Source organism: Doryrhamphus excisus, unplaced genomic scaffold (genome assembly GCF_030265055.1).
Source record: "Doryrhamphus excisus isolate RoL2022-K1 unplaced genomic scaffold, RoL_Dexc_1.0 HiC_scaffold_24, whole genome shotgun sequence".
Lineage (NCBI taxonomy): Eukaryota > Metazoa > Chordata > Actinopteri > Syngnathiformes > Syngnathidae > Doryrhamphus > Doryrhamphus excisus.
In genome coordinates, this window is record NW_026652242.1 from 436,385 (window position 1) to 462,304 (window position 25,920).

General features: G+C 48.0%; 1 long non-coding RNA gene, 37 other non-coding genes and 11 pseudogenes across 39 annotated transcripts; 44 read left to right on the forward strand and 5 right to left on the reverse strand.

Moving 5' to 3' along the window:
• Positions 1-67: 67 nt before the first annotated feature.
• On the reverse strand, positions 68-139 carry trnaq-cug (transfer RNA glutamine (anticodon CUG)). The gene has a single exon. It is a non-coding gene; the product is annotated as a tRNA-Gln (tRNA).
• A 337-nt stretch (positions 140-476) lies between these two features.
• trnay-gua (transfer RNA tyrosine (anticodon GUA)) lies at positions 477-563 on the reverse strand. Its single transcript is given in 2 exon segments — positions 477-512; positions 527-563. It is a non-coding gene; the product is annotated as a tRNA-Tyr (tRNA).
• A 612-nt stretch (positions 564-1,175) lies between these two features.
• On the reverse strand, positions 1,176-1,257 carry trnal-cag (transfer RNA leucine (anticodon CAG)). Its single transcript has one exon. It is a non-coding gene; the product is annotated as a tRNA-Leu (tRNA).
• A 522-nt stretch (positions 1,258-1,779) lies between these two features.
• On the reverse strand, positions 1,780-1,852 carry trnav-cac (transfer RNA valine (anticodon CAC)). Its single transcript has one exon. It is a non-coding gene; the product is annotated as a tRNA-Val (tRNA).
• Positions 1,853-13,840: 11,988 nt separating this feature from the next.
• Positions 13,841-14,990, reverse strand: LOC131111074 (uncharacterized). 2 transcript variants are annotated; one of them, XR_009121088.1, is made up of 4 exons: positions 14,388-14,990; positions 14,202-14,319; positions 14,031-14,131; positions 13,841-13,945 (listed from the first exon to the last, which is right to left on the reverse strand). It is a non-coding gene; the product is annotated as an uncharacterized LOC131111074 (long non-coding RNA). The 2 variants fall into 2 exon arrangements; XR_009121087.1 differs by having other exon boundaries at positions 14,202-14,990.
• An 844-nt stretch (positions 14,991-15,834) lies between these two features.
• LOC131111175 (5S ribosomal RNA) lies at positions 15,835-15,953 on the forward strand. Its single transcript, XR_009121162.1, has one exon. It is a non-coding gene; the product is annotated as a 5S ribosomal RNA (ribosomal RNA).
• Positions 15,954-16,065: 112 nt separating this feature from the next.
• LOC131111181 (5S ribosomal RNA) lies at positions 16,066-16,174 on the forward strand (annotated as a pseudogene).
• Positions 16,175-16,286: 112 nt separating this feature from the next.
• Positions 16,287-16,405, forward strand: LOC131111148 (5S ribosomal RNA). Its single transcript, XR_009121137.1, has one exon. It is a non-coding gene; the product is annotated as a 5S ribosomal RNA (ribosomal RNA).
• Positions 16,406-16,517: 112 nt separating this feature from the next.
• On the forward strand, positions 16,518-16,626 carry LOC131111179 (5S ribosomal RNA; annotated as a pseudogene).
• Positions 16,627-16,738: 112 nt separating this feature from the next.
• Positions 16,739-16,857, forward strand: LOC131111146 (5S ribosomal RNA). Its single transcript, XR_009121135.1, has one exon. It is a non-coding gene; the product is annotated as a 5S ribosomal RNA (ribosomal RNA).
• A 112-nt stretch (positions 16,858-16,969) lies between these two features.
• On the forward strand, positions 16,970-17,077 carry LOC131111091 (5S ribosomal RNA; annotated as a pseudogene).
• A 112-nt stretch (positions 17,078-17,189) lies between these two features.
• Positions 17,190-17,308, forward strand: LOC131111149 (5S ribosomal RNA). Its single transcript, XR_009121138.1, has one exon. It is a non-coding gene; the product is annotated as a 5S ribosomal RNA (ribosomal RNA).
• Positions 17,309-17,420: 112 nt separating this feature from the next.
• On the forward strand, positions 17,421-17,529 carry LOC131111184 (5S ribosomal RNA; annotated as a pseudogene).
• A 112-nt stretch (positions 17,530-17,641) lies between these two features.
• LOC131111163 (5S ribosomal RNA) lies at positions 17,642-17,770 on the forward strand (annotated as a pseudogene).
• A 112-nt stretch (positions 17,771-17,882) lies between these two features.
• On the forward strand, positions 17,883-17,991 carry LOC131111185 (5S ribosomal RNA; annotated as a pseudogene).
• A 112-nt stretch (positions 17,992-18,103) lies between these two features.
• Positions 18,104-18,222, forward strand: LOC131111157 (5S ribosomal RNA). The gene has a single exon (XR_009121146.1). It is a non-coding gene; the product is annotated as a 5S ribosomal RNA (ribosomal RNA).
• Positions 18,223-18,334: 112 nt separating this feature from the next.
• LOC131111158 (5S ribosomal RNA) lies at positions 18,335-18,453 on the forward strand. The gene has a single exon (XR_009121147.1). It is a non-coding gene; the product is annotated as a 5S ribosomal RNA (ribosomal RNA).
• A 113-nt stretch (positions 18,454-18,566) lies between these two features.
• Positions 18,567-18,685, forward strand: LOC131111150 (5S ribosomal RNA). The gene has a single exon (XR_009121139.1). It is a non-coding gene; the product is annotated as a 5S ribosomal RNA (ribosomal RNA).
• A 112-nt stretch (positions 18,686-18,797) lies between these two features.
• Positions 18,798-18,916, forward strand: LOC131111164 (5S ribosomal RNA). The gene has a single exon (XR_009121152.1). It is a non-coding gene; the product is annotated as a 5S ribosomal RNA (ribosomal RNA).
• A 113-nt stretch (positions 18,917-19,029) lies between these two features.
• Positions 19,030-19,148, forward strand: LOC131111151 (5S ribosomal RNA). The gene has a single exon (XR_009121140.1). It is a non-coding gene; the product is annotated as a 5S ribosomal RNA (ribosomal RNA).
• A 112-nt stretch (positions 19,149-19,260) lies between these two features.
• LOC131111168 (5S ribosomal RNA) lies at positions 19,261-19,379 on the forward strand. Its single transcript, XR_009121156.1, has one exon. It is a non-coding gene; the product is annotated as a 5S ribosomal RNA (ribosomal RNA).
• Positions 19,380-19,491: 112 nt separating this feature from the next.
• On the forward strand, positions 19,492-19,610 carry LOC131111094 (5S ribosomal RNA). The gene has a single exon (XR_009121093.1). It is a non-coding gene; the product is annotated as a 5S ribosomal RNA (ribosomal RNA).
• A 112-nt stretch (positions 19,611-19,722) lies between these two features.
• Positions 19,723-19,831, forward strand: LOC131111089 (5S ribosomal RNA; annotated as a pseudogene).
• A 112-nt stretch (positions 19,832-19,943) lies between these two features.
• LOC131111165 (5S ribosomal RNA) lies at positions 19,944-20,062 on the forward strand. The gene has a single exon (XR_009121153.1). It is a non-coding gene; the product is annotated as a 5S ribosomal RNA (ribosomal RNA).
• Positions 20,063-20,175: 113 nt separating this feature from the next.
• LOC131111152 (5S ribosomal RNA) lies at positions 20,176-20,294 on the forward strand. Its single transcript, XR_009121141.1, has one exon. It is a non-coding gene; the product is annotated as a 5S ribosomal RNA (ribosomal RNA).
• Positions 20,295-20,406: 112 nt separating this feature from the next.
• LOC131111170 (5S ribosomal RNA) lies at positions 20,407-20,525 on the forward strand. The gene has a single exon (XR_009121157.1). It is a non-coding gene; the product is annotated as a 5S ribosomal RNA (ribosomal RNA).
• Positions 20,526-20,637: 112 nt separating this feature from the next.
• On the forward strand, positions 20,638-20,756 carry LOC131111142 (5S ribosomal RNA). The gene has a single exon (XR_009121132.1). It is a non-coding gene; the product is annotated as a 5S ribosomal RNA (ribosomal RNA).
• A 112-nt stretch (positions 20,757-20,868) lies between these two features.
• Positions 20,869-20,987, forward strand: LOC131111155 (5S ribosomal RNA). Its single transcript, XR_009121144.1, has one exon. It is a non-coding gene; the product is annotated as a 5S ribosomal RNA (ribosomal RNA).
• Positions 20,988-21,099: 112 nt separating this feature from the next.
• Positions 21,100-21,218, forward strand: LOC131111088 (5S ribosomal RNA). The gene has a single exon (XR_009121092.1). It is a non-coding gene; the product is annotated as a 5S ribosomal RNA (ribosomal RNA).
• A 112-nt stretch (positions 21,219-21,330) lies between these two features.
• On the forward strand, positions 21,331-21,449 carry LOC131111174 (5S ribosomal RNA). The gene has a single exon (XR_009121161.1). It is a non-coding gene; the product is annotated as a 5S ribosomal RNA (ribosomal RNA).
• A 113-nt stretch (positions 21,450-21,562) lies between these two features.
• Positions 21,563-21,681, forward strand: LOC131111153 (5S ribosomal RNA). The gene has a single exon (XR_009121142.1). It is a non-coding gene; the product is annotated as a 5S ribosomal RNA (ribosomal RNA).
• A 112-nt stretch (positions 21,682-21,793) lies between these two features.
• Positions 21,794-21,912, forward strand: LOC131111176 (5S ribosomal RNA; annotated as a pseudogene).
• Positions 21,913-22,024: 112 nt separating this feature from the next.
• LOC131111144 (5S ribosomal RNA) lies at positions 22,025-22,143 on the forward strand. Its single transcript, XR_009121133.1, has one exon. It is a non-coding gene; the product is annotated as a 5S ribosomal RNA (ribosomal RNA).
• A 112-nt stretch (positions 22,144-22,255) lies between these two features.
• LOC131111182 (5S ribosomal RNA) lies at positions 22,256-22,364 on the forward strand (annotated as a pseudogene).
• Positions 22,365-22,476: 112 nt separating this feature from the next.
• Positions 22,477-22,595, forward strand: LOC131111156 (5S ribosomal RNA). Its single transcript, XR_009121145.1, has one exon. It is a non-coding gene; the product is annotated as a 5S ribosomal RNA (ribosomal RNA).
• A 112-nt stretch (positions 22,596-22,707) lies between these two features.
• LOC131111104 (5S ribosomal RNA) lies at positions 22,708-22,826 on the forward strand. The gene has a single exon (XR_009121102.1). It is a non-coding gene; the product is annotated as a 5S ribosomal RNA (ribosomal RNA).
• Positions 22,827-22,938: 112 nt separating this feature from the next.
• On the forward strand, positions 22,939-23,057 carry LOC131111116 (5S ribosomal RNA). The gene has a single exon (XR_009121113.1). It is a non-coding gene; the product is annotated as a 5S ribosomal RNA (ribosomal RNA).
• A 112-nt stretch (positions 23,058-23,169) lies between these two features.
• Positions 23,170-23,278, forward strand: LOC131111177 (5S ribosomal RNA; annotated as a pseudogene).
• Positions 23,279-23,390: 112 nt separating this feature from the next.
• On the forward strand, positions 23,391-23,509 carry LOC131111096 (5S ribosomal RNA). The gene has a single exon (XR_009121094.1). It is a non-coding gene; the product is annotated as a 5S ribosomal RNA (ribosomal RNA).
• Positions 23,510-23,621: 112 nt separating this feature from the next.
• LOC131111159 (5S ribosomal RNA) lies at positions 23,622-23,740 on the forward strand. Its single transcript, XR_009121148.1, has one exon. It is a non-coding gene; the product is annotated as a 5S ribosomal RNA (ribosomal RNA).
• Positions 23,741-23,852: 112 nt separating this feature from the next.
• Positions 23,853-23,971, forward strand: LOC131111166 (5S ribosomal RNA). The gene has a single exon (XR_009121154.1). It is a non-coding gene; the product is annotated as a 5S ribosomal RNA (ribosomal RNA).
• Positions 23,972-24,084: 113 nt separating this feature from the next.
• On the forward strand, positions 24,085-24,203 carry LOC131111154 (5S ribosomal RNA). Its single transcript, XR_009121143.1, has one exon. It is a non-coding gene; the product is annotated as a 5S ribosomal RNA (ribosomal RNA).
• A 112-nt stretch (positions 24,204-24,315) lies between these two features.
• Positions 24,316-24,434, forward strand: LOC131111171 (5S ribosomal RNA). The gene has a single exon (XR_009121158.1). It is a non-coding gene; the product is annotated as a 5S ribosomal RNA (ribosomal RNA).
• A 112-nt stretch (positions 24,435-24,546) lies between these two features.
• LOC131111145 (5S ribosomal RNA) lies at positions 24,547-24,665 on the forward strand. Its single transcript, XR_009121134.1, has one exon. It is a non-coding gene; the product is annotated as a 5S ribosomal RNA (ribosomal RNA).
• A 112-nt stretch (positions 24,666-24,777) lies between these two features.
• On the forward strand, positions 24,778-24,896 carry LOC131111167 (5S ribosomal RNA). The gene has a single exon (XR_009121155.1). It is a non-coding gene; the product is annotated as a 5S ribosomal RNA (ribosomal RNA).
• A 112-nt stretch (positions 24,897-25,008) lies between these two features.
• LOC131111172 (5S ribosomal RNA) lies at positions 25,009-25,127 on the forward strand. Its single transcript, XR_009121159.1, has one exon. It is a non-coding gene; the product is annotated as a 5S ribosomal RNA (ribosomal RNA).
• A 112-nt stretch (positions 25,128-25,239) lies between these two features.
• Positions 25,240-25,358, forward strand: LOC131111147 (5S ribosomal RNA). Its single transcript, XR_009121136.1, has one exon. It is a non-coding gene; the product is annotated as a 5S ribosomal RNA (ribosomal RNA).
• Positions 25,359-25,470: 112 nt separating this feature from the next.
• Positions 25,471-25,579, forward strand: LOC131111183 (5S ribosomal RNA; annotated as a pseudogene).
• A 113-nt stretch (positions 25,580-25,692) lies between these two features.
• Positions 25,693-25,811, forward strand: LOC131111160 (5S ribosomal RNA). Its single transcript, XR_009121149.1, has one exon. It is a non-coding gene; the product is annotated as a 5S ribosomal RNA (ribosomal RNA).
• The last annotated feature ends 109 nt before the right edge of the window (positions 25,812-25,920 follow it).

The window sequence follows — 25,920 nt, forward strand, 5'->3', positions numbered from 1 at the left end:
AAGTCAATAAGTCATCATACTCTTACAGGAAGACTCAGTCCAAACACTCAATTGCTGCAGGGCAAGTAGGTTCCACCAAGACTTGAACTTGGACCACTGGATTCAGAGTCCAGAGTGCTAACCATTACACCATGGAACCCTTTGTTTTGGATGTGACTGGCACCTTCTGGCGTAACAATGGAGGCTTTGCAAACCAGGACAACAACTTTACTCTCTGATGAGTGCAAAGTATTTTCGGGTACAATCCAGGGGTCTTGTGCTCTCACGGAAATGGCTGTCCTTTTCCAACAGGAGTTGAGATGAAACGTATTCAAATAGACACTCAAATGATCACTCAATCAGAATTACTCCGTTTGCCAATGTCAGACTGCGTGACAAAGACTCAAGTCCAACTCCATTGACAGGGAAGCGGAGGTCCTTCAGACAAGACGGTATTGCCATTCTTTGCCGGCAGACATAACACAAGAAACAGCTTGTCCTTCGAGCCGGACTTGAACCAGCGACCTAAGGATGCCAGCTTGAACCACTACAGTCCTCCGCTCTTCCAACTGAGCTATCGAAGGTCTTGTTGCTTTGGTGCGAATGAGTACAGCCAAGCGTTTGACAGCGTCTTCACTGTGTACTGCTTTCCTTTCCTGAGACGCCGGATCCAGAATCTCTTCGAAGCCGTCCGGAAGTCCTTCTCCATGGCTTCTCCAAACTCCTCCCATGTCAGAGTTTTTGCCTCAGCGAATGCCAAAGCCGCGGACCGCTTGGTCTGTCGGTTCCTGTCAGCTGAAGTCCCATGAGCCAAAAAGGCCCAATAGAACTCCTTCAGCTTGACGGCATCCCTTACCAACGGGTTCTAGGATTACCGCCACGACAGGCCCTGACCACCTTAGGGCCACTGCCGCCTCGACAATGGAGGCACAGAACATCCCTGCCTCCCTCTGGATCTTGCAGGTCACTGGGAAGATATTCGGCTCGAAGGACCATTTGGTCCCGAACATGAAACTTTTGATCTGAGTGTCCCGGATTCAAGTCCCTGTTCAGGTGACCAGGTCTGAGGTCCTCTTGCAAACGCCTCCTTTTGCCCTCAAAATACAAGGGCAACAGGACAATACCTTGGTACTTTATGGAAACTACATGAGGAGCCGGGCTTTTAACTGGAACTGGAAAGACTTGCGGCCCCGCACTGTCAGAAGTGGGATTTGAACACACGCCTCATTAGAGACTGCAACCTGAATGCAGCGCCTTCGACCACTCGGCCATCCTGACCCTACAGGTCTCGCTCCTTCTGTTCCCTGAGAAACTAGGTCAGCTGTGGAATTGATCAAACATCAGGATGGCCACATCAATAAAAACAGAACAAAAAATTATATCTAGAGCAGTAAAAGGCCTGATTAGCTCAGCCGTAGAGTATGAGACTCTTAATCTCATGGTCGTGGGTTGGAGCCCCATATTGGGGATTCAGCTTTTTTATTGATACATCTGAAAGATATCTTTCCCTGTATGTTTCAGGATCCATTTGAAGGTTCTCTTAATGGTTTTTAAATGCCTTAGGGGTTGTGGGCCTTCTTATTTTTCTGAATTTCTTTTACGTGATGAACCCTCGCGGTCCATCAGGTCCTCGAACACCGACCTGTTATGTATTCCTAGCCCATCAGTCATCCGGGAAATATGGATTGTGTGTCCAAACTGGGGATGGATGCTTGTGTACACACCTTCAGACATCAAGCACATATCCTTGTTCTTATTTGTCATCTTGATTTTTTTGTAAAAGGAGGTCTTGAAAGGCCATGTTTCCACCCAGTTTTGAACTGGGGACCTTTTGCGTGTGAGGCAAACGTGATAACCACTACACTATGGAAACCTGAAGGAAGGGGCTTTTAAGGGGACTGGTGAAGTCACAAAGCAGTTGCCAAACAATGAAACACGACGATGTGTCCGAAGTGGGGGCAGATTGGGGCTGACTCCAAATGAGTCTTAATTAGTGTTTTGGTGTTGCAGAAACTGTGGCAGCCTTCTTGTGCACCGGCGGGAATGAACTCAAAGGACAGAGCTCTTGCTTTACATGCAGGAGATAGTGGGTTTGATACCTGTATTCTCCACATGGTATGTTATGGCTTTTTCTTGCCAACAAAAGCGTTCTTGATCTCCGACATCGTACCTTATACTTTGATTGATTGCATGTGTGAGGGAGCTGCCAATCATCCCTCTTTGATCAGGTGTATGCCCCACCTACACACGGCCATGTTTCCTATTTGTGTATATAGCTGGCTTTTGTTATTTACACATACATCCTGGTTAGTACTTTAATTATATTTGTTTGCCATTTAAGTTGTTTCATTGCCACCTTAGTTAGTTTTCATTTAGAAGTCATTGGTTTGGTTCCTAATTTCTCATCAGTTTCTCCTTTCTTACGAGAAGGTGATTGATCGGGGCACAAGCATGGAGGTGCGCCCATGGGAGTGCAGGCTAGAGGCTGATCACCTTGATTGGACTCTCCCAAGTGTCACCTGGAGGAGGGGGTGGGGGGGGTTAACTGTATAGTTTCTGGGTAAATGTAGTTAAATGTAGTCTAGTGCTTAAAATGTATCCAGAAAGTGGAACTTAAGTGTGCTAATATTGAAAGGCTTTTGGAACATAAAAGAAAAGTGTTGAAATTGTAAATATGGTACCTTTTAGATAAATTGCCTCACCCTCTCATTGGGGAATTATGGTTGGCCCTTCATGGGTAAAAGGGGCTGGTGAATTGCTGGGCGGAAGGCCTGTTGTGTGTGTGCTGGGGAAAATACTGTTGGACTGTCTGGTCTGGGGTGCGCTTCAGAGGCTATGGCTATCCTGGGCTCGTAAGAGGCCATTTTAAAAACTAAAATCTTACAGCATGCTAATGAATCATTAGCATCAGCAATGAAGCCCCATGAGGCTTGGAACCATTTTAGTCAACTGGTTAGAGAATGGATTCATTTCTTGAATCTTCATGTGCACACGAAACCACCTGCTGGCCGTGGATCGAATTACAGGCGGATGTATCTTCATGTGTGATGCATTGAATGCTGATCTGTTTTGGCTCTTGGAAATTATGTACCACAAAAAAATGTATAACCGAATGATTAATCTACAAAGTGTAAGATAAAATATACAGTATATATAAAATACTGAATGTTTTCTTGTCCATAAATGCCATGTATCATGTGATATGGCTAGCTTCATCATGGTTGTGTTGTTTATACTGTAATATGTTACTATTATAATGTAGTACTATTAACCTTACCATGGATGGGTGAAGGTCATGTGGTACAATTCTGGCCCCTCCCTCAAATGAATCAAGCCTTGGTACACGCTTTGTAGAAGTGCCCACTCGATTTTTCGACACACACTTCGAAGCCCTGGCACCTCATCACTACTAATGATGTTTACTGATGTGATACAGGTGTGGTCAAAACTAGTGTATTTGTATATCACCACACAAGTGGACAGACAATACAATTCCAAAAGCAACACACACCTGCCATGACCCTGATTCGACCAGGGTTGCTGCGGCCACAACACAGAGTACGAACCACGATACCGTTACGGCTGTGAGCTATGCTTTTCTGGGCAAGAACCATAAACTCAGATTCGGAGGTGCAGATTGTTCATTCCAGCTGCTTCAAATTTGTCTGTGAGCAAAGCTTGAATTTTAGACTCAAATCAATTGAAAAGGCTGTCATGCACATTTTCCTTTTGTTAGAATAAAATGTAGATAGAATGAATATAATGTCAGTTATCACCCTCATATCCATTTGCTTAGACAATAGAAAGTGTTTGACTGTGCTGAAGAGGGAATGTTCCTGTGACCCTGATCTCAGACCCCCAGTGACCCCCAGGTCCTGGAGGTGCCTGGATGCGCCAACAGCAACCCTGCCTGCAGATGTTTCTGTTAATCCTGCAAGAATGTGTCAAGATAAGAACTCATAAAACAATAAAAGTAATAACTCTCAAAACAAAACAAAACAAAAATAGCAGTAGTTTGAGGTTAGGATCTGGATTGTCACTGTTTTGCCAAGAGTAAAATGGGTTCGAGAGAGAGGTCCTATTTGGCAAGACAAGAAAAAAGCAACAATCCAGAAGCTAGAGAGAGATGCTGATGCATGCTTTTATTTCCAGTCGTATTGACTAATGCAATGCCCTGCTTTCTGGTCTTCCTAAAAGAAACATCACAAGTCTACAACTTTTACAGAACAACTTTTGATGCACGTGTGCTGACGAGGACCAGAAGGCAGGCGCATATTACACCGCTTCTAAAATCACTGCATTGGCTCCGTGTATGTTTCAGGTTCGATTTGAAGGTTCTCGTAATGGTTTTTAAATGTCTCAGGGGTTGTGGGCCTTCTTATCTTTCTGAATTACTTATAAGTTACGAACCCTCGCGGACCCTCAGGTCCTCCGACACCGGCCTGTTATGTATTTCCAGAGTTAAAACATGGACACACACGATGAGGCATCTTTCCAGTTTTATGGCCCCGTTTGTGGAACAGCCTGCTGGAGGACCTGAGGGCCGTAGAGAACGTTGAGATTTTTACAAATAGGCTCAAAACCCGCCTATTTAATTTGGCTTTTAACTCTTGCTCCTATTATACTCTTTTTTTAACTTTTGAACTTGACTTTTATTTAATGATTATTTTATACCCTATACCTTTTATTTTGGATCTTAACCAAATGTTTTTATAGTTTTACACATGCTTATTTTAGTTTTTATTAATGTTCCTATAGATTTCATTTTTATGTTTATTTCTATATATACATTAAGGGAAAAGACCACAAGGAAATGCGCACAAGGAATAATTCTCACTTGTGGCCACTCAGACTGGCATTATTTCACCAATCCTGTTCAAAGCTCAGCACTTCATATGATTTCCATAGTGTTGTGGTTACCATGTGCCCCTAACCTGTGAAAGGTCCCCAGTTCAAAACTGTCATAAATAAGCAGGGTGACATGGCAGTCATAGCAGAGGATAGTTTTCATCCATCGATCTAAAGCACCAGATGAAGGCTTTCGCTCAGGAAAACCGAAATCTGTGACACCGTGGTGAAGTTAGTTTCACGTTGGATATTCTCCTCCATAGAAACGGCGGTCGTTCCCCTCACTGTGCCGGCCGGGCTGCTCTCTCCTGCTGCGGGGAGCTCACACGGAAGTCCCGCCCTCTATGCCGCTTGTTCGGACTAGGGACCGTCAATAAATTTCCATTCATTTCTATTCCATCGAAGAGAGTTTGCTAAAAAAAAAATTAAATCACACCAGAAATTGATCCACAACCGTGTCAAATAATAATTCGGTGTGCAGAGAAGGTGATTGGCTGCAATTTCCCGTCCCTCCAGATCTGTACGCCTCCAGGACCCTGAGGTGTGCAGAAAGGATTGTGGCAGATCCCTCTCACCCCGGACACAGACTCTTCGAGACGCTCCCCTCTGGCAGGAGGCTGCGGTCCATCAGGACCAAAACCTCACGCCACAAGAACAGTTTCTTCCCGTCTGCTGTCAGTCTCATCAACAAAGCCCGGAACCCCACCTGACACTTTTCACACCCCACCTCTGCCTCATCCTGCCACTTTGACACTTTCATTGTATACGTTACATTAACGCTCAGTTTGGACAATCAGACTGCACTTCCGGAATAACAAACAAAAAACAGACTGTGTACATATATTTATACTGTTATTCTGTATATTTAGTATTTCTCATATTTTGTATTTTTCATTCTTTTTTAAATAGATGTGTCTGCACCTACTATACCAAAACAAATTCCTCGTATGTGTTTGATCATACATGGCAATAAACCTTTTCTGATTCTGAAGCCCATTTTTAGAAGTTTTATATTTTATTGGGCTTCATATGACATTTTAACATTAAAAATTGAAAGATTTTGTATTATAGCATGCAGGCCATGCGACCTTGGCACTTCAAATCACTTTATGTTAATCACCTTGTATTAATATTACAATGCATACCTTGTCACTGTTGGTGAGCTATAATAGATTAATTATTTGAGTGGTGTTCTCGCTGCCTTCAGGGAAAAGACACTGGTCTATTTGCTCCAGGGCCACCAGACTGGTTGACAGCCTGTATCCTCAAAACAACTGGAACTGCTAAAGGGACACCATTTGTCGGATTGTTTTCATTGTCCCCATCTCATGTCCTGTGCTGCCCTGTCCAGCTGCTGAACTTTGGGTTACTGTGTTAATACCTTCTGCACAAAGTATTGCTGGAGTATTAAAAAGCAGTATATTAACTCCATCTGTGAAATTTGGCTGTTATGCACGTGCTATGCTGCATAAAAAAATCATTGACAAATGTATTGATTGAATTATTGGGCTAATATTTTGAATGACTTACAATAAATCCATTTCATGTGAAAACTGGCCTCGTAGTACTATGCACACCTTTTTGTTTTTCAAATAATGTTTAATCAGATTTAATATGAATTTGTTACACAAGTCATTATCAATACCTTCCAGGTCATATGGCCTTTGACCTACAAACCACTTTGTATCAGAAGGAATTGTCTGTTAGTACCATACACACCTTTTTGATTTGGTACTTAACTTTACTAGGATTCGTGATTATTTTTTTACACAAATCATTATCAATAGCTTCCAGGTCATGTGATCTTTGACCTCCAAACCACTTTGTATCAGTAGGAATGGTTTCCTAGTACCATACATGCCTTTTTACTTTGCTACTCAACTCTGCTAGGATTTTATATGTATTTTTTATATGAACTATTATCAACAGCTTCCAGGTCATTAGACCCCTGACCTCCAAACCACTTTGTATCAGTAGGACTTGTCTGCGAGTACCATACACGCCTTTTTGCTTTGCTACTCAACTTTGTAACGATCGCGGCCTCCTATGGAGGTAACGAGGCTACAACGCAAAAAGGAAGGTCGCGGGGGGAGTGGATATCAGCTATAAGAAAAAAAAAGGAAACTGTCGAAAATGTTGGGTTGCCACACCACGGCAGTTTAATTACACCAAAACCAACCCCGCATGTCATCCCCTCCCAACCAACCTAACTAACTAACCAACTAACTAACTCAACATCCCACCCGCCAACAAAGACAACCATGAAACACCCAAATTAATCCCGAAAGTGTACCCCCCACCCCGCAAGTGTCCCAAAGTTCCCGAAGAGTCAGTGCTTGTCCACAAAACAGAGGTGAAAGCCGCGGTTCCACTCACGGACGCGCATCCACTTCTCCGTCCAATCCCTGGGTCCGGAACCTTGCCCAAAGTCCAATTGCTCAAGCCAGGAGGGAAAAGGAAATCCCGTCAGCTGTCGCTTGACAAAGTTGGCCCTCGTGGTGTTGTGGAAAAAATTTCTATCATCCTAAGTAGGATAGAGAATGCCTGAAATAAATACATAGCTCTGGCAGTTTTTATTACCTTTGCAAAACAAAGGGGTCAGACAACACACAGTATGCATGGCGGTCTGTAGGTGTCTGGCCAAGAGTGGTCTCTTGGCGGGAACTTTTATCCTCCATAGCATGCAAATGAATTACATTACAAGAGAAAAGAGACTTTCTTGTCACTCCCCCGATGCCACCCTCATGTATGGGGGTTAGTCTACACACCCAATCTTCTGGCACGGTTTGTCACACCCATGCGAGACAACCTCCTAGGGTCAGCCATTTGGTGGGACATCCTGATGTCCCCTTATCCCATGAAGGTAAAGCTTTGATCAAAGAATGACCTCCTCCGACACTGTCCCTAACCCCAGGTTACAGATAGCCTCCTGCTGTTCCACCATCTTTGAAGGGACAGCAGGATGTGCTCGGATGCAAATGTTGAAGCTCTACAAAAGGCCTTAAAGTAATTCACACAATGTGTAACCTATGTTATACCTGTGAAATATAAATTTTTCCATCACAGTGGCTAAAACGCCGGCTCTCAGCATCCCCTCGGGTGTGTGACGTCACAATTTTTCTCTTTCTCCAACCACCTACAGGCGTGTCTGCTCACTGCAGTCGCTCTTGCAGATGAGGAGGATGCATGGTAACAATGATGATGCACGTATATATGGTCCTGTACCTGTTTCCCCGTACACAGATCATGGCAGTAGTTTTTCTTACAGCTGAGTATATCGTAGCGAAGCACTTATGGACCCCACTACCTCAGCTGATGGACTTCTGTGCCCATTACACCCCCCCCCAGCCAGCGGCCGTAATAGGACTTCATGTCTACCACATTTATAGTTTACAGGACCTAATTGCTTCTCTACCCGAGCAGGGCCTACCCATCTGGGAGCAAGTTTGGCATAGAATTTTGCCGAAGCTTTGGATAGTGGGTGTGCCCTAACGCAGACCAGATCCCCGACAGCGAAGTGTACATCTCTGCGACCTGCATTACAATATCTGGCTTGTCGAGCTTTGGCCGCACCAACATGTCTCTCCACTTCATTGTGCAACTGTGTGTGTGTGTGTATTGTGTGGTATGCGGATGTGTGTGGTGATGGAGCTTTGTGTACCAGTCGTTCCAGCGGTCCCATCAAGTTCCTACCAAGGGCCAACATGGCGGGAGTGGTGCCTGTTGTCTCGTGGACTGCGGTGTTGAGAGCGAGACGGAACTCAGGCAACCATCCATCCCAGTCTTGATGATGGTTCCCCACAAAGGAGGCAATCATTGTTTTTAAGGTCCGATTGACTCTTTCAGTCATGTTTGTTTGGGTGTGGTAGGCTGTGGTCAGCTTATGGGACACTCCCCAAGCTTCACACAACCGGGACATCAACTGACTAGTGAACTGGGGGTCACGGTCGGACACCATGTATTTAGGAACCCCCCATCGGGTGAAATGGCGGTGACTGCAGCAAGGCTTTGAGGTGGTTGAAGGCCTCTTGGCAACTTGGGCTCCATTCCCAAGACACATCCTTCTTTTTTAGATGGTTTAAGGGCGCTGCTAAGTCAGCGAGCCTGGGGATGAATTTATGGTACCAGCCCACCAACCCCAGAAACCTCTGGAGACTTTTCAGGTTGGTTGGCGGCGGGTAGGCAGTAATAGCAGAGATCTTAGCTGGATCCACCTCCACCCCTTTCCCGGAAACCAGATGTCCCAAAAAGGTGAGCTGGCGTTGGAGTAAGTGGCACTTTTTCACGTTGAGCGTTAAGTTGGCTTGATGTAATTTTCGAACACAGCGTCAAGGTCGAGGAGATGTTCCTCTGTCTTCGAGAATACAATGATGTCGTCAATGTACATGAAACAGGTCCTCCCTCTGAGCTCACCCAAGACGGTCTCCATCAACCGCTGGAAGGTAGCCCCAGCGTTCTGCAGTCCAAAAGGCATAACCTTGAACTGGAACAGGCCTAGGTGGGTGGTCATGGCAGTCTTCGGCTTGCACTCCACATCCATGGCCACTTGCCAGTATCCACTCTGCAAGTCCAGGGAGCTGAAATAGGTGGCGCCGAGCAGGGACTCCAATATCTCATGGACCAGGGGCATGGGGTACGCATCATGCAGTGTTTTAGCATTGAGGCCCCTGTAATCCAAGCAGAACCGGGGTGCCCCATCCTTCCGGGGAGTCAGCACTACAGGCGATGCCCACGGCGATGTTGATGGCTCAATCGCTCTTCGATTATCTGCTGTTTTTGGCAGGACACCCTGTAAGCGCTCCGCCTCACCGGCACCTCATCGGTCGTCCTGATTTTATGGGTAATGATCCGGGTGGCACCAGTGGTCTCAGTCCAAACGTTTGGCCACTTCTGCAGCAGCGGCCTCACAACTTCGGGCTGAGCCTCAAAGAATGGAATGTTGGATGGGTGGCCTTTGGGCTCCTCGTCAACAGCCATGTAAAAATTCACAGAAGATTGAGTATGATTCCAGTGTAGTTTATCTCGGGTTTTGTTGAGAAACCTAAACTCTTTCCCACCTGACATAGCATACTTGCGGAGATGAGGTTTCAGAGTGATCTCAGTCAGGGCCATGAAGTCAAGACCTAGGAGCAGCGGCATACACAAATGGTTGTCAGGCATCACATGTACTACCAGAGTGCCGTGGAAGTCCTGCAGGGTGAGGAGCAGGGTGGCTTTTCCAAGTGCCCTTTTCTCTTGCCCATTGGCCATGATGAACCTTGGAATTCCGCTTGGCTCTAGGATTTCCCCCTCCTTCCTTATTGCCTTCCACAAGGAGTGACTAATCAGGGAGTAGGAGCACCCTGAGTCAAGGACTGCATCCCCATGCGAACCTCGCAGGCTTACAGGCACGACCAAAAGGGCTTTTTCTCCCACTGCAAAGGCGAGGTCAGCTGCTGTGCTTTGGCTTGACCCCTGCTCCGCCTTCTTGCCCGGCCTTTTCACTGGGTTAGCCTGTTGTACACGACTCCAATAGTCTTTGGTGTTGCTCCAGTCCCTCTCGATCAGGGAGACAACCTTAACCATCTGGTCCACTGTGGATACGATACCCCGCAACACGCTGGCCAGCCTTGGGTTACAGGCACCGAGTATGCGCCGCACGATTTCCTCTTCCTCCATGTCGGGTCTCCATTTCAGGCACAGGGCGCGGTAATCATACGCAAAGTCACGCAGACACTGATTGGGGGTTTGCACATTGGAACGGAGCTGCTCTTCGATCTCAGATTGGTAGTCGGTGGGTAAAAAAGCCTCAAGAAAGGACTGCTTGAAGGTAGCCCAGCATGTTATTTTACTGCGGGCAGCCAACCACGAGCTTCGTGCAGGTCCCTTTAGGACTGCATTGAGGGTTCCCACCAGTTCGGCATCACTCAGAGGCCTGAGAGCCAGGAAGTTCTCACATTGCTCAATGAATTCTGTTACATCAGCAGAACTCCTGGACTCTCCAAACTGGGGAAACTCCATCCTCGCTGTGACAGCCGGCGGAATGGGAAAGGTGGCATTGATGGTGGGCGGCTGGTTGCTGCCTGACGCTGGAGGTGCAGGGGTGGAGAAACTAGCAGGTCTCCAGGGCAGGCGACTCTTGGTCAGGGTCTTCTTAAGCGCTTCGTCCCACCTTGCATCTCGGCGTTTCAAGCAGGCTACCACAACTTGATCAAAATGTTGTAGCTTGGTGTCCACATATGCCTTTAATTCTGCCGTCATCGTCTCCATTGCCGCTCTAAGCCCCTTCTCTTGACTGAGTGTGCTGAGTGTACAGCCCTGTTTCGTCATCGCCCTCATCAGCCTGTGCGGCGTCCTGATCTGGCTGGTCCAAATACATGGACCCCAACAGGCTGGACAGTTCAGTGACTGCTGTGTGGCTATGCCTGTAGGTGACATGTCGGCAAGGCTCAAGGAGCGGTCAGGTCCTGGGCTGTTTCAGCCCCGTCCACTCTGTCGTCCTCGTCTGACACCTGCTGGCTGGAAGCTGACATAACTCCGGTTTATGTATGCAAATGTATTATGCTGTGTGTTATGCTGTGTGTAAAAGTAGATGAGTGACAATATGCTTAGATGGAAAACAGTGGAAATGCCGCACTGATGGACCCCACTACCTCAGCTGATGAACTTCTGTGGCCATTACATCTTTACTAGGATTTTTGATGAATTTTTTACACAAATCATTATCAATTGCTTCCAGGTCATACGACCCTTGACCTCCAAACCACTTTGTATCAGTTGGACTTATCTGCTAGTACCGTACACGCCTTATTGCTTTTCTACTCAACTTTGCTAGGATTTTATGTAATTTTTTGAAATGAACTATTATCAATAGCTTCCAGGTCATATGACCCTTGACCTCCAAACCACTTTGTATCAGTTGGACTTGTCTGTTCGTACCGTACATGGTTCTTTGCTTTGCTACTCAACTTTCCTAAGATTTTATGTAATTTTTTGAAATGAACTATTATCAATAGCTTCCAGGTCATGTGACCTTTGACCTCCAAACCACTATGTATCAGTAGGAATTGTCTGCTAGTACCATACATGCCTTTTTGCTTTGCGACTCAACTTTTCTGGGATTTTATATAATATTTGGAAATTAAATATTATCAATAGCTTCAAGGTCATATGACCCTTGACCTCCAAACTACTTTGTATCAGTTGCACTTGTCTGTTAGTACCGTACAGGTCTTATTGCTTTGCTACTCAACTTTCCTAAGATTTTATGTAATTTTTTGAAATGAACTATTATCAATAGCTTCCAGGTCATGTGACCTTTGACCTCCAAACCGCTTTGTATCAGTAGGAATTGTCTGCTAGCACCATACACGCCTTTTTGCTTTGCTACTTACCTTACTAGGATTATTGATGAATTTTTTTACACAAATCATTATCAATAGCTTCCAGGTCATGTGCCCTTTGACCTCTAAACCACTTTGTATCAGTAGGAATTGTCTGCTAGTACCGTACACGTTTTTTTGATTTGCTACTCAACTTTACTAGGATTTTTGATGATTTTTTACACAAATCATTATCAATAGCTTCCAGGTCATGTGACCTTTGACCTCCAAACCACTTTGTAGGAATTGTCTGCTAGTACCATACAGGCATTTCTGCTTTGCTACTAAACTTTCCCAAGATTTTATATAAAAAAAAATGTTTACATAAATACCAATAGCGCCCAGGTCAGGATCCTTGACCTCCAAACCACTTTGTATCAGTAGGACTCTTATGATGGTACCATAGGAGTGGCAGTCAATCAGGCCGGGAATACTATTAACTAAATGCTAAAGTGTACAAATAAGTCTTGAGTTGAGACTTTAACATTTCCACTGAGGTAACAGCTCTAGTATCAGCAGTTAGGGCATTCCACAATGCTGGAGCCCCAATGGAAAAGGCTCTCGAGCCCGCATTCTTCTTTCTTGTCCTTGTTGGGGCATTGTGGCTCAAATGGTAGCGTGGTCGTACCTGAAGGTACTAACGGCAAGCTTTACAAACTAGACATTGGAAGACCAGAAAGCAGCACAAGCAGCACACAGTAATAGAGGTGAGACATGACAAATGCATGGAGTAGGTTCTCTGCATCGGAAGTGGATAGAAGTCGATACATAGAACAGGAGGTGTCCAAACAATGAGGCAAAGTTGCAACAAAAGCACAACTCAGGGAGCATTCATTCTTTCATTAATTTTCTACTGCTTATCCTCACAAGGGTCGCGTGCATGCTGGAGACTATCCCAGCTGTGTTAGGGAATACACCCTGGACTGGTGGCCAGCCAATCCCAGGGCACATATAGACAAACAACCATTCACACTCACATTCATACCTATGGCCAATTTGGAGTGGCCAATTAACCTAGCATGTTTTTGGAATGGGGGAGGAAACCGAAGTGACCAGAGAAAAACCCACACATGCACGGGGAGATCATGCAAACTCCACACAGAAGGTGGAATAGAACTCAAGTTTCCTAGCTGTGTGGCCTGCACACTAACCACTCGACACAGTGCAGCCTACTCAAGGAGCAGTCCAAGTTAAAACAAAAATACTGTAGTTAAAGGGATTCAGGAAAATGACGCGTTAGGTGCTGGAACCAAAAACACGGATGCAGAAACCAGCGGGCAGGTACTCAGTACAATACAGGTAAAAGCCAGAAAGTGAGGGGTCAAAGCGTTGCTTTCACCAGATTGTCCCAATCTGGTGGTTTGCAGCTAGGAGCAGGGATGATAAGTAATCCCAGGGCTATTGGGCTCTGGTGTGCAGAAGAAGCCCGCCTGCTGCCAATCAAGGTGTACTAAAAGAGAAGAGGCAGCAGGAGGCAGCAGAGCAACAACACAGATCATGACAGTTTTATGTAACATGGTAATTGTAGCTTACACTTTTCCCTGGCATAGTAAATCTGTTTAGCATGGAGGGGTATCTAGATCTGCCGTAAAGGCTGGACAAGACACAAAAACACTTAAAACACAATGTTCTGCCAACATCAACTTTTATTGGCACAGAGGACAAAGCCAGTGATTATCTTCCGCTTTCTTGAGATCGTCAATTTTTATTCCAACGCATTCCCCGTGAAACCACCGGTCACATATGTCACATTAAATCTGTCATAATGGGAAAAAATGAAACTGTCAAAATCAACAATTAATGTCCTGTAAATGTAATGTCATTCTGCATTATCAATCTTACCCAACCAGTATCACTCTTCACAGTCTATGTAGCTGTGGCAGCAGTAGATGTAGGTGGGTCTTTGGAGGCACAGATCACACACCAGGAATCCATTTGGAAAACTACAAAATCATTATATTTTCAATGAGTGCATTAAAAATGTACCTTATAAATTGATGACCTATTAGCTACCTGATCCCTGCAGAAGTTCAAGGGCCATTGTTTTTCTTTCAGTTCTCATGCTGTCTGTCGTTGTAGAAAACATTATATTGGGGATCCTTAGAAACGTCTGAATAATTTCCTTTGCCATCTAGACATAATTTTGTTAATAGAGTAGGTTTCAAGTCCAATTATGCTCAATTGTATCCCGTAAATTACCTTGGCTACGATGACACCACAACTGCTTCCATCCTTTTGCAGTGGATGTTTCATCACCGCCCCTTCCCAATCAATATCAATCCAGTCTTTTGCTTTGTGGCGCACCCTTCTCATGTGCAGGTATTCCCTGGAAAAACATGTATTATTTTACATAATGTGAGTTGTAAGCATAAATATTTACTTTAGTTTTGTTTACAGCCATTTTTGACGCCTTCTTTTCTGCAGCATATCCACTCGGATCTAACAGGTACACTGTTTTTTGTTCCACATGAACAAACTGAAATCATTACACAAATAACTGAGCAACGACTTCAAAAAATATCTGTGTACACCTACATGCAACTACACTGAGCACTAGGGAGAGGACTAGGGAGAGGACCAGGGAGAGGACTAGGGAGAATAGGCAACGTATTGTATCAACATACTGTGTGACACCCCTTCACCAGATGGTGCCATCTGCTGTGCGTTAGAGGAAGCACAATCTGCTCCCTTTCTTGTTGGTCAAGACGCAGGGCTCACTGCAGCAAGCCAGAAGGCACAATTTGCCTCTTCTGCTGCTTCGTCAGTGTCTGGTGGAAAAGACGCATCCCGCTTCTGCTCCATGTCATCCTGTTTTCCAGACTTAGCAGTACTGCTGCGTTTATTCCAGGCCTCCTGATGGTCATCCTCTGGCATTAAATGAGAGTCTTTTCCTCTGTACAGTATTTCTATTGGTAAGTTGTGCTCGTTTAGATGTTCCACATACCGTCCCTGCAGTGCACTGTACATGATGTTCACAAATTCCGCTGGTCTTAAATGCCTTCTTCTCTGTAAAACAGAGTTTTTTACCAGCCCAAACCACATCTCCACATAACAGTTGGTTTCTCTGCTTTTTTTGGTTTGATTAGTTTTTTTGACAGTCTTATCGTATCTTTTAAGATCGCCCAGTGCAATTCCACTCCAGAGAGGAAAGAGGCCCATGTATTTCCTCAAAAGAATGTCCACAACACCTGGGCAGAAGTATGCATTGGCCTGTCCATTTTTTCTTGATGAGAAATGTCAGACTAAGCTTGGTCCCTTTTTTGCCAGAAGGCTTTGGTAAAGGGTGACTGATCCACAAACTAATTTGCTGATCCAGGGTCTCCCTTCTCACAGACCTCGGTCAGAGGCTCAGCTTTGTGGATCTTCATGACCTTCTGCAGATGCTTTAGACTCCCCCGAAGCAAGTTGTTTTCTTCTTCGCTGAAGAAAACAACGCACATATGATGAAAAATTTGTAGCGATGTTTCAACATCTGTGCTGTTTTGGACAGCAGCAAAACAGTAGGTAGCAAATTCCTTAGATTTTTTGCATTTGGTTTTGCTGCCGATTGCCTGGCTAACAGCTTTTAAAATATGGACTGCACAGAGATGAAGGATAGTGAAGGGTCGGTTGAAGTCACCTTGATGGTGGACAATGGGCCCTAGCACCTTACGGCCATACTACCCTGAAAACGCCCGATGTTGTCCGATCTCGGAAGCTAAGCAGGGGCGGGCCTGGTTAGTACTTGGATGGGAGACCGCCTGGGAATACCAGGTGCTGTAAGCTTTTTATGGTTTCTGCTCTTGCCTGACAGCAGAGGGCGCTGTTTGACATGTTTTGCTGGAGTCTAGTTTGGCCTGCGTCACCTTCAAATAGGATCTTTTCAGTTGACCTGGCAGCTTACGGCCATACTACCCTGTAAAAGCCCGATCTCGGAAGCTAAGCAGGGGTGGGCCTGGTTAGTACTTGGATGGGAGACCGCCTGGGAATACCAGGTGCTGTAAGCTTTTTATGGTTTCTGCTCTTGCCTGACAGCAGAGGGCGCTGTTTGACACTTTTTGCTGGAGTCTAGTTTGGCCTGCGTCGCCTTCAAATAGGATCTTTTCAGTTGATCTGGCAGCTTACGGCCATACTACCCTGAAAACGCCCGATCTCGTCCGATCTCGGAAGCTAAGCAGGGGCGGGCCTGGTTAGTACTTGGATGGGTGACTGCCTGGGAATACCAGGTGCTGTAGGCTTTTCATGGTTTCTGCTCTTGCCTGACAGCAGAGGGCGCTGTTTGACATGTTTTGCTGGAGTCTAGTTTGGCCTGGGTCACCTTCAAATAGGATCTTTTCAGTTGACCTGGCAGCTTACGGCCATACTACCCTGGAAACGCCCGATCTCGGACGCTAAGCAGGGGCGGGCCTGGTTAGTACTTGGATGGGAGACCGCCTGGGAATACCAGGTGCTGTAAGCTTTTTATGGTTTCTGCTCTTGCCTGACAGCAGAGGGCGCTGTTTGACACTTTTTGCCAGAGTCTAGTTTGGCCTGCGTCACCTTCAAATAGGATCTTTTCAGTTGACCTGGCAGCTTACGGCCATACTACCCTGAAAACGCCCGATCTCGTCCGATCTCGGAAGCTAAGCAGGGGCGGGCCTGGTTAGTACTTGGATGGGAGACCGCCTGGGAATACCAGGTGCTGTAAGCTTTTTATGGTTTCTGCTCTTGCCTGACAGCAGAGGGCGCTGTTTCACACTTTTTGCTGGAGTCTAGTTTGGCCTGCGTCACCTTCAAATAGGATCTTTTCAGTTGACCTGGCAGCTTAGGCCATACTACCCTGTAAAAGCCCGATCTCGGAAGCTAAGCAGGGGTGGGCCTGGTTAGTACTTGGATGGGAGACCGCCTGGGAATACCAGGTGCTGTAAGCTTTTTATGGTTTCTGCTCTTGCCTGACAGCAGAGGGCGCTGTTTGACACTTTTTGCTGGAGTCTAGTTTGGCCTGCGTCGCCTTCAAATAGGATCTTTTCAGTTGATCTGGCAGCTTACGGCCATACTACCCTGAAAACGCCCGATCTCGTCCGATCTCGGAAGCTAAGCAGGGGCGGGCCTGGTTAGTACTTGGATGGGTGACTGCCTGGGAATACCAGGTGCTGTAGGCTTTTCATGGTTTCTGCTCTTGCCTGACAGCAGAGGGCGCTGTTTGACATGTTTTGCTGGAGTCTAGTTTGGCCTGGGTCACCTTCAAATAGGATCTTTTCAGTTGACCTGGCAGCTTACGGCCATACTACCCTGGAAACGCCCGATCTCGGACGCTAAGCAGGGGCTGGCCTGGTTAGTACTTGGATGGGAGACCGCCTGGGAATACCAGGTGCTGTAAGCTTTTTATGGTTTCTGCTCTTGCCTGACAGCAGAGGGCGCTGTTTGACACTTTTTGCTGGAGTCTAGTTTGGCCTGCGTCGCCTTCAAATAGGATCTTTTCAGTTGATGTGGCAGCTTACGGCCATACTACCCTGAAAACGCCCGATCTCGTCCGATCTCGTCCGATCTCGGAAGCTAAGCAGGGGCGGGCCTGGTTAGTACTTGGATGGGAGACCGCCTGGGAATACCAGGTGCTGTAAGCTTTATATGGTTTCTGCTCTTGCCTGACAGCAGAGGGCGCTGTTTGACACTTTTTGCTGGAGTCTAGTTTGGCCTGCGTCGCCTTCAAATAGGATCTTTACACTTGCCCTGGCAGCTTACGGCCATACTACCCTGAAAACGCCTGATCTCGGAAACTAAGCAGGGGTGGGCCTGGTTAGTACTTGGATGGGAGACCGCCTGGGAATACCAGGTGCTGTAAGCTTTTTATGGTTTCTGCTCTTGCCTGACAGCAGAGGGCGCTGTTTGACACTTTTTGCTGGAGTCTAGTTTGGCCTGCGTCACCTTCAAATAGGATCTTTTCAGTTGACCTGGCAGCTTACGGCCATACTACCCTGAAAACGCCCGATCTCGTCCGATCTCGGAAGCTAAGCAGGGGCGGGCCTGGTTAGTACTTGGATGGGAGACCGCCTGGGAATACCAGGTGCTGTAAGCTTTTCATGGTTTCTGCTCTTGCCTGACAGCAGAGGGCGCTGTTTGACACTTTTTGCTGGAGTCTAGTTTGGCCTGCGTCGCCTTCAAATAGGATCTTTTCAGTTGATCTGGCAGCTTACGGCCATACTGCCCTGAAAACGCCCGATCTCGTCCGATCTCGGAAGCTAAGCAGGGGTGGGCCTGGTTAGTACTTGGATGGGAGACCGCCTGGGAATACACGGTGCTGTAAGCTTTTTATGGTTTCTGCTCTTGCCTGACAGCAGAGGGCGCTGTTTGACACTTTTTTGCTGGAGTCCAGTTTGGCCTGCGTCGCCTTCAAATAGGATCTTTTCAGTTGCCCTGGCAGCTTACGGCCATACTACCCTGAAAACGCCCGATATCGTCCGATCTCGGAAGCTAAGCAGGGGTGGGCCTGGTTAGTACTTGGATGGGAGACCGCCTGGGAATACCAGGTGCTGTAAGCTTTTTATGGTTTCTGCTCTTGCCTGACAGCAGAGGGCGCTGTTTGACACTTTTTGCTGGAGTCTAGTTTGGCCTGCGTCACCTTCAAATAGGATCTTTTCAGTTGCCCTGGCAGCTTACTGCTAGACTACCCTGAAAATGCCCGATCTCGTCCGATCTCGGAAGCTAAGCAGGGGCGGGCCTGGTTAGTACTTGGATGGGAGACCGCCTGGGAATACCAGGTGCTGTAAGCTTTTTATGGTTTCTGCTCTTGCCTGACAGCAGAGGGCGCTGTTTGACACTTTTTTGCTGGAGTCCAGTTTGGCCTGCGTCGCCTTCAAATAGGATCTTTTCAGTTGCCCTGGCAGCTTACGGCCATACTACCCTGAAAACGCCCGATATCGTCCGATCTCGGAAGCTAAGCAGGGGTGGGCCTGGTTAGTACTTGGATGGGAGACCGCCTGGGAATACCAGGTGCTGTAAGCTTTTTATGGTTTCTGCTCTTGCCTGACAGCAGAGGGCGCTGTTTGACACTTTTTGCTGGAGTCTAGTTTGGCCTGCGTCACCTTCAAATAGGATCTTTTCAGTTGACCTGGCAGCTTACGGCCATACTACCCTGAAAACGCCCGATCTCGTCCGATCTCGGAAGCTAAGCAGGGGCGGGCCTGGTTAGTACTTGGATGGGAGACCGCCTGGGAATACCAGGTGCTGTAAGCTTTTTATGGTTTCTGCTCTTGCCTGACAGCAGAGGGCGCTGTTTGACACTTTTTGCTGGAGTCTAGTTTGGCCTGCGTCGCCTTCAAATAGGATCTTTTCAGTTGATGTGGCAGCTTGCGGCCATACTACCCTGAAAACGCCCGATCTCGTCCGATCTCGGAAGCTAAGCAGGGGCGGGCCTGGTTAGTACTTGGATGGGAGACCGCCTGGGAATACCAGGTGCTGTAAGCTTTTCATGGTTTCTGCTCTTGCCTGACAGCAGAGGGCGCTGTTTGACACTTTTTGCTGGAGTCTAGTTTGGCCTGCGTCGCCTTCAAATAGGATCTTTTCAGTTGATCTGGCAGCTTACGGCCATACTGCCCTGAAAACGCCCGATCTCGGAAGCTAAGCAGGGGTGGGCCTGGTTAGTACTTGGATGGGAGACCGCCTGGGAATACACGGTGCTGTAAGCTTTTTATGGTTTCTGCTCTTGCCTGACAGCAGAGGGCGCTGTTTGACACTTTTTGCTGAAGTCTAGTTTTGCCTGCGTCGCCTTCAAATAGGATCTTTTCAGTTGCCCTGGCAGCTTACTGCTAGACTACCCTGAAAATGCCCGATCTCGTCCGATCTCGGAAGCTAAGCAGGGGCGGGCCTGGTTAGTACTTGGATGGGAGACCGCCTGGGAATACCAGGTGCTGTAAGCTTTTTATGGTTTCTGCTCTTGCCTGACAGCAGAGGGCGCTGTTTGACACTTTTTTGCTGGAGTCCAGTTTGGCCTGCGTCGCCTTCAAATAGGATCTTTTCAGTTGCCCTGGCAGCTTACGGCCATACTACCCTGAAAACGCCCGATATCGTCCGATCTCGGAAGCTAAGCAGGGGTGGGCCTGGTTAGTACTTGGATGGGAGACCGCCTGGGAATACCAGGTGCTGTAAGCTTTTTATGGTTTCTGCTCTTGCCTGACAGCAGAGGGCGCTGTTTGAGACTTTTTGCTGTAGTCTAGTTTTGCCTGCGTCGCCTTCAAATAGGATCTTTTCAGTTGCCCTGGCAGCGTACGGCCATACTACCCTGAAAACGCCCGATCTCGTCCGATCTAGGAAGCTAAGAAGGGGTGGGCCTGGTTAGTACTTGGATGGGAGACCGCCTGGGAATACCAGGTGCTGTAAGCTTTTTATGGTTTCTGCTCTTGCCTGACAGCAGAGGGCGCTGTTTGACACTTTTTGCTGTAGTCTAGTTTTGCCTGCGTCACCTTCAAATAGGATCTTTTCAGTTGCCCTGGCAGCTTACGGCTATACTACCCTGAAAATGCCCGATCTCGTCCGATCTCGGAAGCTAAGCAGGGGCGGGCCTGGTTAGTACTTGGATGGGAGACCGCCTGGGAATACCAGGTGCTGTAAGCTTTTTATGGTTTCTGCTCTTGCCTGACAGCAGAGGGCGCTGTTTGACACTTTTTGCTGGAGTCTAGTTTAGCCTGCGTCGCCTTCAAATAGGATCTTTTCAGTTGATGTGGCAGCTTACGGCCATACTACCCTGAAAACGCCCGATCTCGTCCGATCTCGGAAGCTAAGCAGGGGTGGGCCTGGTTAGTACTTGGATGGGAGACCGCCTGGGAATACACGGTGCTGTAAGCTTTTTATGGTTTCTGCTCTTGCCTGACAGCAGAGGGCGCTGTTTGACACTTTTTGCTGGAGTCTAGTTTGGCCTGCGTCGCCTTCAAATAAGATCTTTTCAGTTGTCCTGGCAGCTTACGGCCATACTACCCTGAAAACGCCCGATCTCGTCCGATCTCGGAAGCTAAGCAGGGGTGGGCCTGGTTAGTACTTGGATGGGAGACCGCCTGGGAATACCAGGTGCTGTAAGCTTTTTATGGTTTTTGCTCTTGCCTGACAGCAGAGGGCGCTGTTTGACACTTTTTGCTGTAGTCTAGTTTTGCCTGCGTCGCCTTCAAATAGGATCTTTTCAGTTGCCCTGGCAGCTTACTGCTAGACTACCCTGAAAATGCCCGATCTCGTCCGATCTCGGAAGCTAAGCAGGGGCGGGCCTGGTTACTACTTGGATGGGAGACCGCCTGGGAATACCAGGTGCTGTAAGCTTTTTATGGTTTCTGCTCTTGCCTGACAGCAGAGGGCGCTGTTTGACACTTTTTTGCTGGAGTCCAGTTTGGCCTGCGTCGCCTTCAAATAGGATCTTTTCAGTTGCCCTGGCAGCTTACGGCCATACTACCCTGAAAACGCCCGATATCGTCCGATCTCGGAAGCTAAGCAGGGGTGGGCCTGGTTAGTACTTGGATGGGAGACCGCCTGGGAATACCAGGTGCTGTAAGCTTTTTATGGTTTCTGCTCTTGCCTGACAGCAGAGGGCGCTGTTTGAGACTTTTTGCTGTAGTCTAGTTTTGCCTGCGTCGCCTTCAAATAGGATCTTTTCAGTTGCCCTGGCAGCGTACGGCCATACTACCCTGAAAACGCCCGATCTCGTCCGATCTAGGAAGCTAAGAAGGGGTGGGCCTGGTTAATACTTGGATGGGAGACCGCCTGGGAATACCAGGTGCTGTAAGCTTTTTATGGTTTCTGCTCTTGCCTGACAGCAGAGGGCGCTGTTTGACACTTTTTGCTGTAGTCTAGTTTTGCCTGCGTCGCCTTCAAATAGGATCTTTTCAGTTGCCCTGGCAGCTTACGGCTATACTACCCTGAAAATGCCCGATCTCGTCCGATCTCGGAAGCTAAGCAGGGGCGGGCCTGGTTAGTACTTGGATGGGAGACCGCCTGGGAATACCAGGTGCTGTAAGCTTTTTATGGTTTCTGGTCTTGCCTGACAGCAGAGGGCGCTGTTTGACACTTTTTGCTGGCGTCTAGTTTGGCCTGCGTCGCCTTCAAATAGGATCTTTTCAGTTGCCCTGGCAGCTTACGGCCATACTACCCTGAAAACGCCCGATCTCGGAAGCTAAGCAGGGGTGTGCCTGGTTAGTACTTGGATGGGAGACCGCCTGGGAATACCAGGTGCTGTAAGCTTTTTATGGTTTCTGCTCTTGCCTGACAGCAGAGGGCGCTTTTTGACACTTTTTGCTGGCGTCTAGTTTGGCCTGCGTCGCCTTCAAATAGGATCTTTTCAGTTGCCCTGGCAGCTTACGGCCATACTACCCTGAAAACGCCCGATATCGTCCGATCTCGGAAGCTAAGCAGGGGCGGGCCTGGTTAGTACTTGGATGGGAGACCGCCTGGGAATACCAGGTGCTGTAAGCCTTTTATGGTTTCTGCTCTTGCCTGACAGCAGAGGGCGCTGTTTGACACTTTTTGCTGGAGTCTAGTTTGGCCTGCGTCACCTTCAAATAGGATCTTTTCAGTTGCCCTGGCAGCTTACGGCCATACTACCCTGAAAATGCCCGATCTCGTCCGATCTCGGAAGCTAAGCAGGGGCGGGCCTGGTTAGTACTTGGATGGGAGACCGCCTGGGAATACCAGGTGCTGTAAGCTTTTTATGGTTTCTGCTCTTGCCTGACAGCAGAGGGCGCTGTTTGACACTTTTTGCCAGAGTCTAGTTTGGCCTGCGTCACCTTCAAATAGGATCTTTTCATTTGACCTGGCAGCTTACGGCCATACTACCCTGAAAATGCCCGATCTCGTCCGATCTCGGAAGCTAAGCAGGGGCGGGCCTGGTTAGTACTTGGATGGGAGACCGCCTGGGAATACCAGGTGCTGTAAGCTTTATATGGTTTCTGCTCTTGCCTGACAGCAGAGGGCGCTGTTTGACACTTTTTGCTGGAGTCTAGTTTGGCCTGCGTCGCCTTCAAATAGGATCTTTACAGTTGCCCTGGCAGCTTACGGCCATACTACCCTGAAAACGCCTGATCTCGGAAGCTAAGCAGGGGTGGGCCTGGTTAGTACTTGGATGGGAGACCGCCTGGGAATACCAGGTGCTGTAAGCTTTTTATGGTTTCTGCTCTTGCCTGACAGCAGAGGGCGCTGTTTGACACTTTTTGCTGGAGTCTAGTTTGGCCTGCGTCGCCTTCAAATAGGATCTTTTCAGTTGATGTGGCAGCTTGCGGCCATACTACCCTGAAAACGCCCGATCTCGTCCGATCTCGGAAGCTAAGCAGGGGCGGGCCTGGTTAGTACTTGGATGGGAGACCGCCTGGGAATACCAGGTGCTGTAAGCTTTTCATGGTTTCTGCTCTTGCCTGACAGCAGAGGGCGCTGTTTGACACTTTTTGCTGGAGTCTAGTTTGGCCTGCGTCGCCTTCAAATAGGATCTTTTCAGTTGATCTGGCAGCTTACGGCCATACTGCCCTGAAAACGCCCGATCTCGTCCGATCTCGGAAGCTAAGCAGGGGTGGGCCTGGTTAGTACTTGGATGGGAGACCGCCTGGGAATACACGGTGCTGTAAGCTTTTTATGGTTTCTGCTCTTGCCTGACAGCAGAGGGCGCTGTTTGACACTTTTTGCTGAAGTCTAGTTTTGCCTGCGTCGCCTTCAAATAGGATCTTTTCAGTTGCCCTGGCAGCTTACTGCTAGACTACCCTGAAAATGCCCGATCTCGTCCGATCTCGGAAGCTAAGCAGGGGCGGGCCTGGTTAGTACTTGGATGGGAGACCGCCTGGGAATACCAGGTGCTGTAAGCTTTTTATGGTTTCTGCTCTTGCCTGACAGCAGAGGGCGCTGTTTGACACTTTTTTGCTGGAGTCCAGTTTGGCCTGCGTCGCCTTCAAATAGGATCTTTTCAGTTGCCCTGGCAGCTTACGGCCATACTACCCTGAAAACGCCCGATATCGTCCGATCTCGGAAGCTAAGCAGGGGTGGGCCTGGTTAGTACTTGGATGGGAGACCGCCTGGGAATACCAGGTGCTGTAAGCTTTTTATGGTTTCTGCTCTTGCCTGACAGCAGAGGGCGCTGTTTGAGACTTTTTGCTGTAGTCTAGTTTTGCCTGCGTCGCCTTCAAATAGGATCTTTTCAGTTGCCCTGGCAGCGTACGGCCATACTACCCTGAAAACGCCCGATCTCGTCCGATCTAGGAAGCTAAGAAGGGGTGGGCCTGGTTAGTACTTGGATGGGAGACCGCCTGGGAATACCAGGTGCTGTAAGCTTTTTATGGTTTCTGCTCTTGCCTGACAGCAGAGGGCGCTGTTTGACACTTTTTGCTGTAGTCTAGTTTTGCCTGCGTCACCTTCAAATAGGATCTTTTCAGTTGCCCTGGCAGCTTACGGCTATACTACCCTGAAAATGCCCGATCTCGTCCGATCTCGGAAGCTAAGCAGGGGCGGGCCTGGTTAGTACTTGGATGGGAGACCGCCTGGGAATACCAGGTGCTGTAAGCTTTTTATGGTTTCTGCTCTTGCCTGACAGCAGAGGGCGCTGTTTGACACTTTTTGCTGGAGTCTAGTTTGGCCTGCGTCGCCTTCAAATAGGATCTTTTCAGTTGCCCTGGCAGCTTACGGCCATACTACCCTGAAAACGCCCGATATCGTCCGATCTCGGAAGCTAAGCAGGGGTGGGCCTGGTTAGTACTTGGATGGGAGACAGCCTGGGAATACCAGGTGCTGTAAGCTTTTTATGGTTTCTGCTCTTGCCTGACAGCAGAGGGCGCTGTTTGAGACTTTTTGCTGTAGTCTAGTTTTGCCTGCGTCGCCTTCAAATAGGATCTTTTCAGTTGCCCTGGCAGCGTACGGCCATACTACCCTGAAAACGCCCGATCTCGTCCGATCTAGGAAGCTAAGAAGGGGTGGGCCTGGTTAGTACTTGGATGGGAGACCGCCTGGGAATACCAGGTGCTGTAAGCTTTTTATGGTTTCTGCTCTTGCCTGACAGCAGAGGGCGCTGTTTGACACTTTTTGCTGTCGTCTAGTTTTGCCTGCGTCACCTTCAAATAGGATCTTTTCAGTTGCCCTGGCAGCTTACGGCTATACTACCCTGAAAATGCCCGATCTCGTCCGATCTCGGAAGCTAAGCAGGGGCGGGCCTGGTTAGTACTTGGATGGGAGACCGCCTGGGAATACCAGGTGCTGTAAGCTTTTTATGGTTTCTGCTCTTGCCTGACAGCAGAGGGCGCTGTTTGACACTTTTTGCTGGCGTCTAGTTTGGCCTGCGTCGCCTTCAAATAGGATCTTTTCAGTTGCCCTGGCAGCTTACGGCCATACTACCCTGAAAACGCCCGATCTCGGAAGCTAAGCAGGGGTGTGCCTGGTTAGTACTTGGATGGGAGACCGCCTGGGAATACCAGGTGCTGTAAGCTTTTTATGGTTTCTGCTCTTGCCTGACAGCAGAGGGCGCTGTTTGACACTTTTTTGCTGGAGTCCAGTTTGGCCTGCGTCGCCTTCAAATAGGATCTTTTCAGTTGCCCTGGCAGCTTACGGCCATACTACCTTGAAAACGCCCGATCTCGTCCGATCTCGGAAGCTAAGTAGGGGCGGGCCTGGTTAGTACTTGGATGGGAGACCGCCTAGGAATACCAGGTGCTGTAAGCTTTTTATGGTTTCTGCTCTTGCCTGACAGCAGAGGGCGCTGTTTGACACTTTTTGCTGGAGTCTAGTTTGGCCTGCGTCGCCTTCAAATAGGATCTTTTCAGTTGCCCTG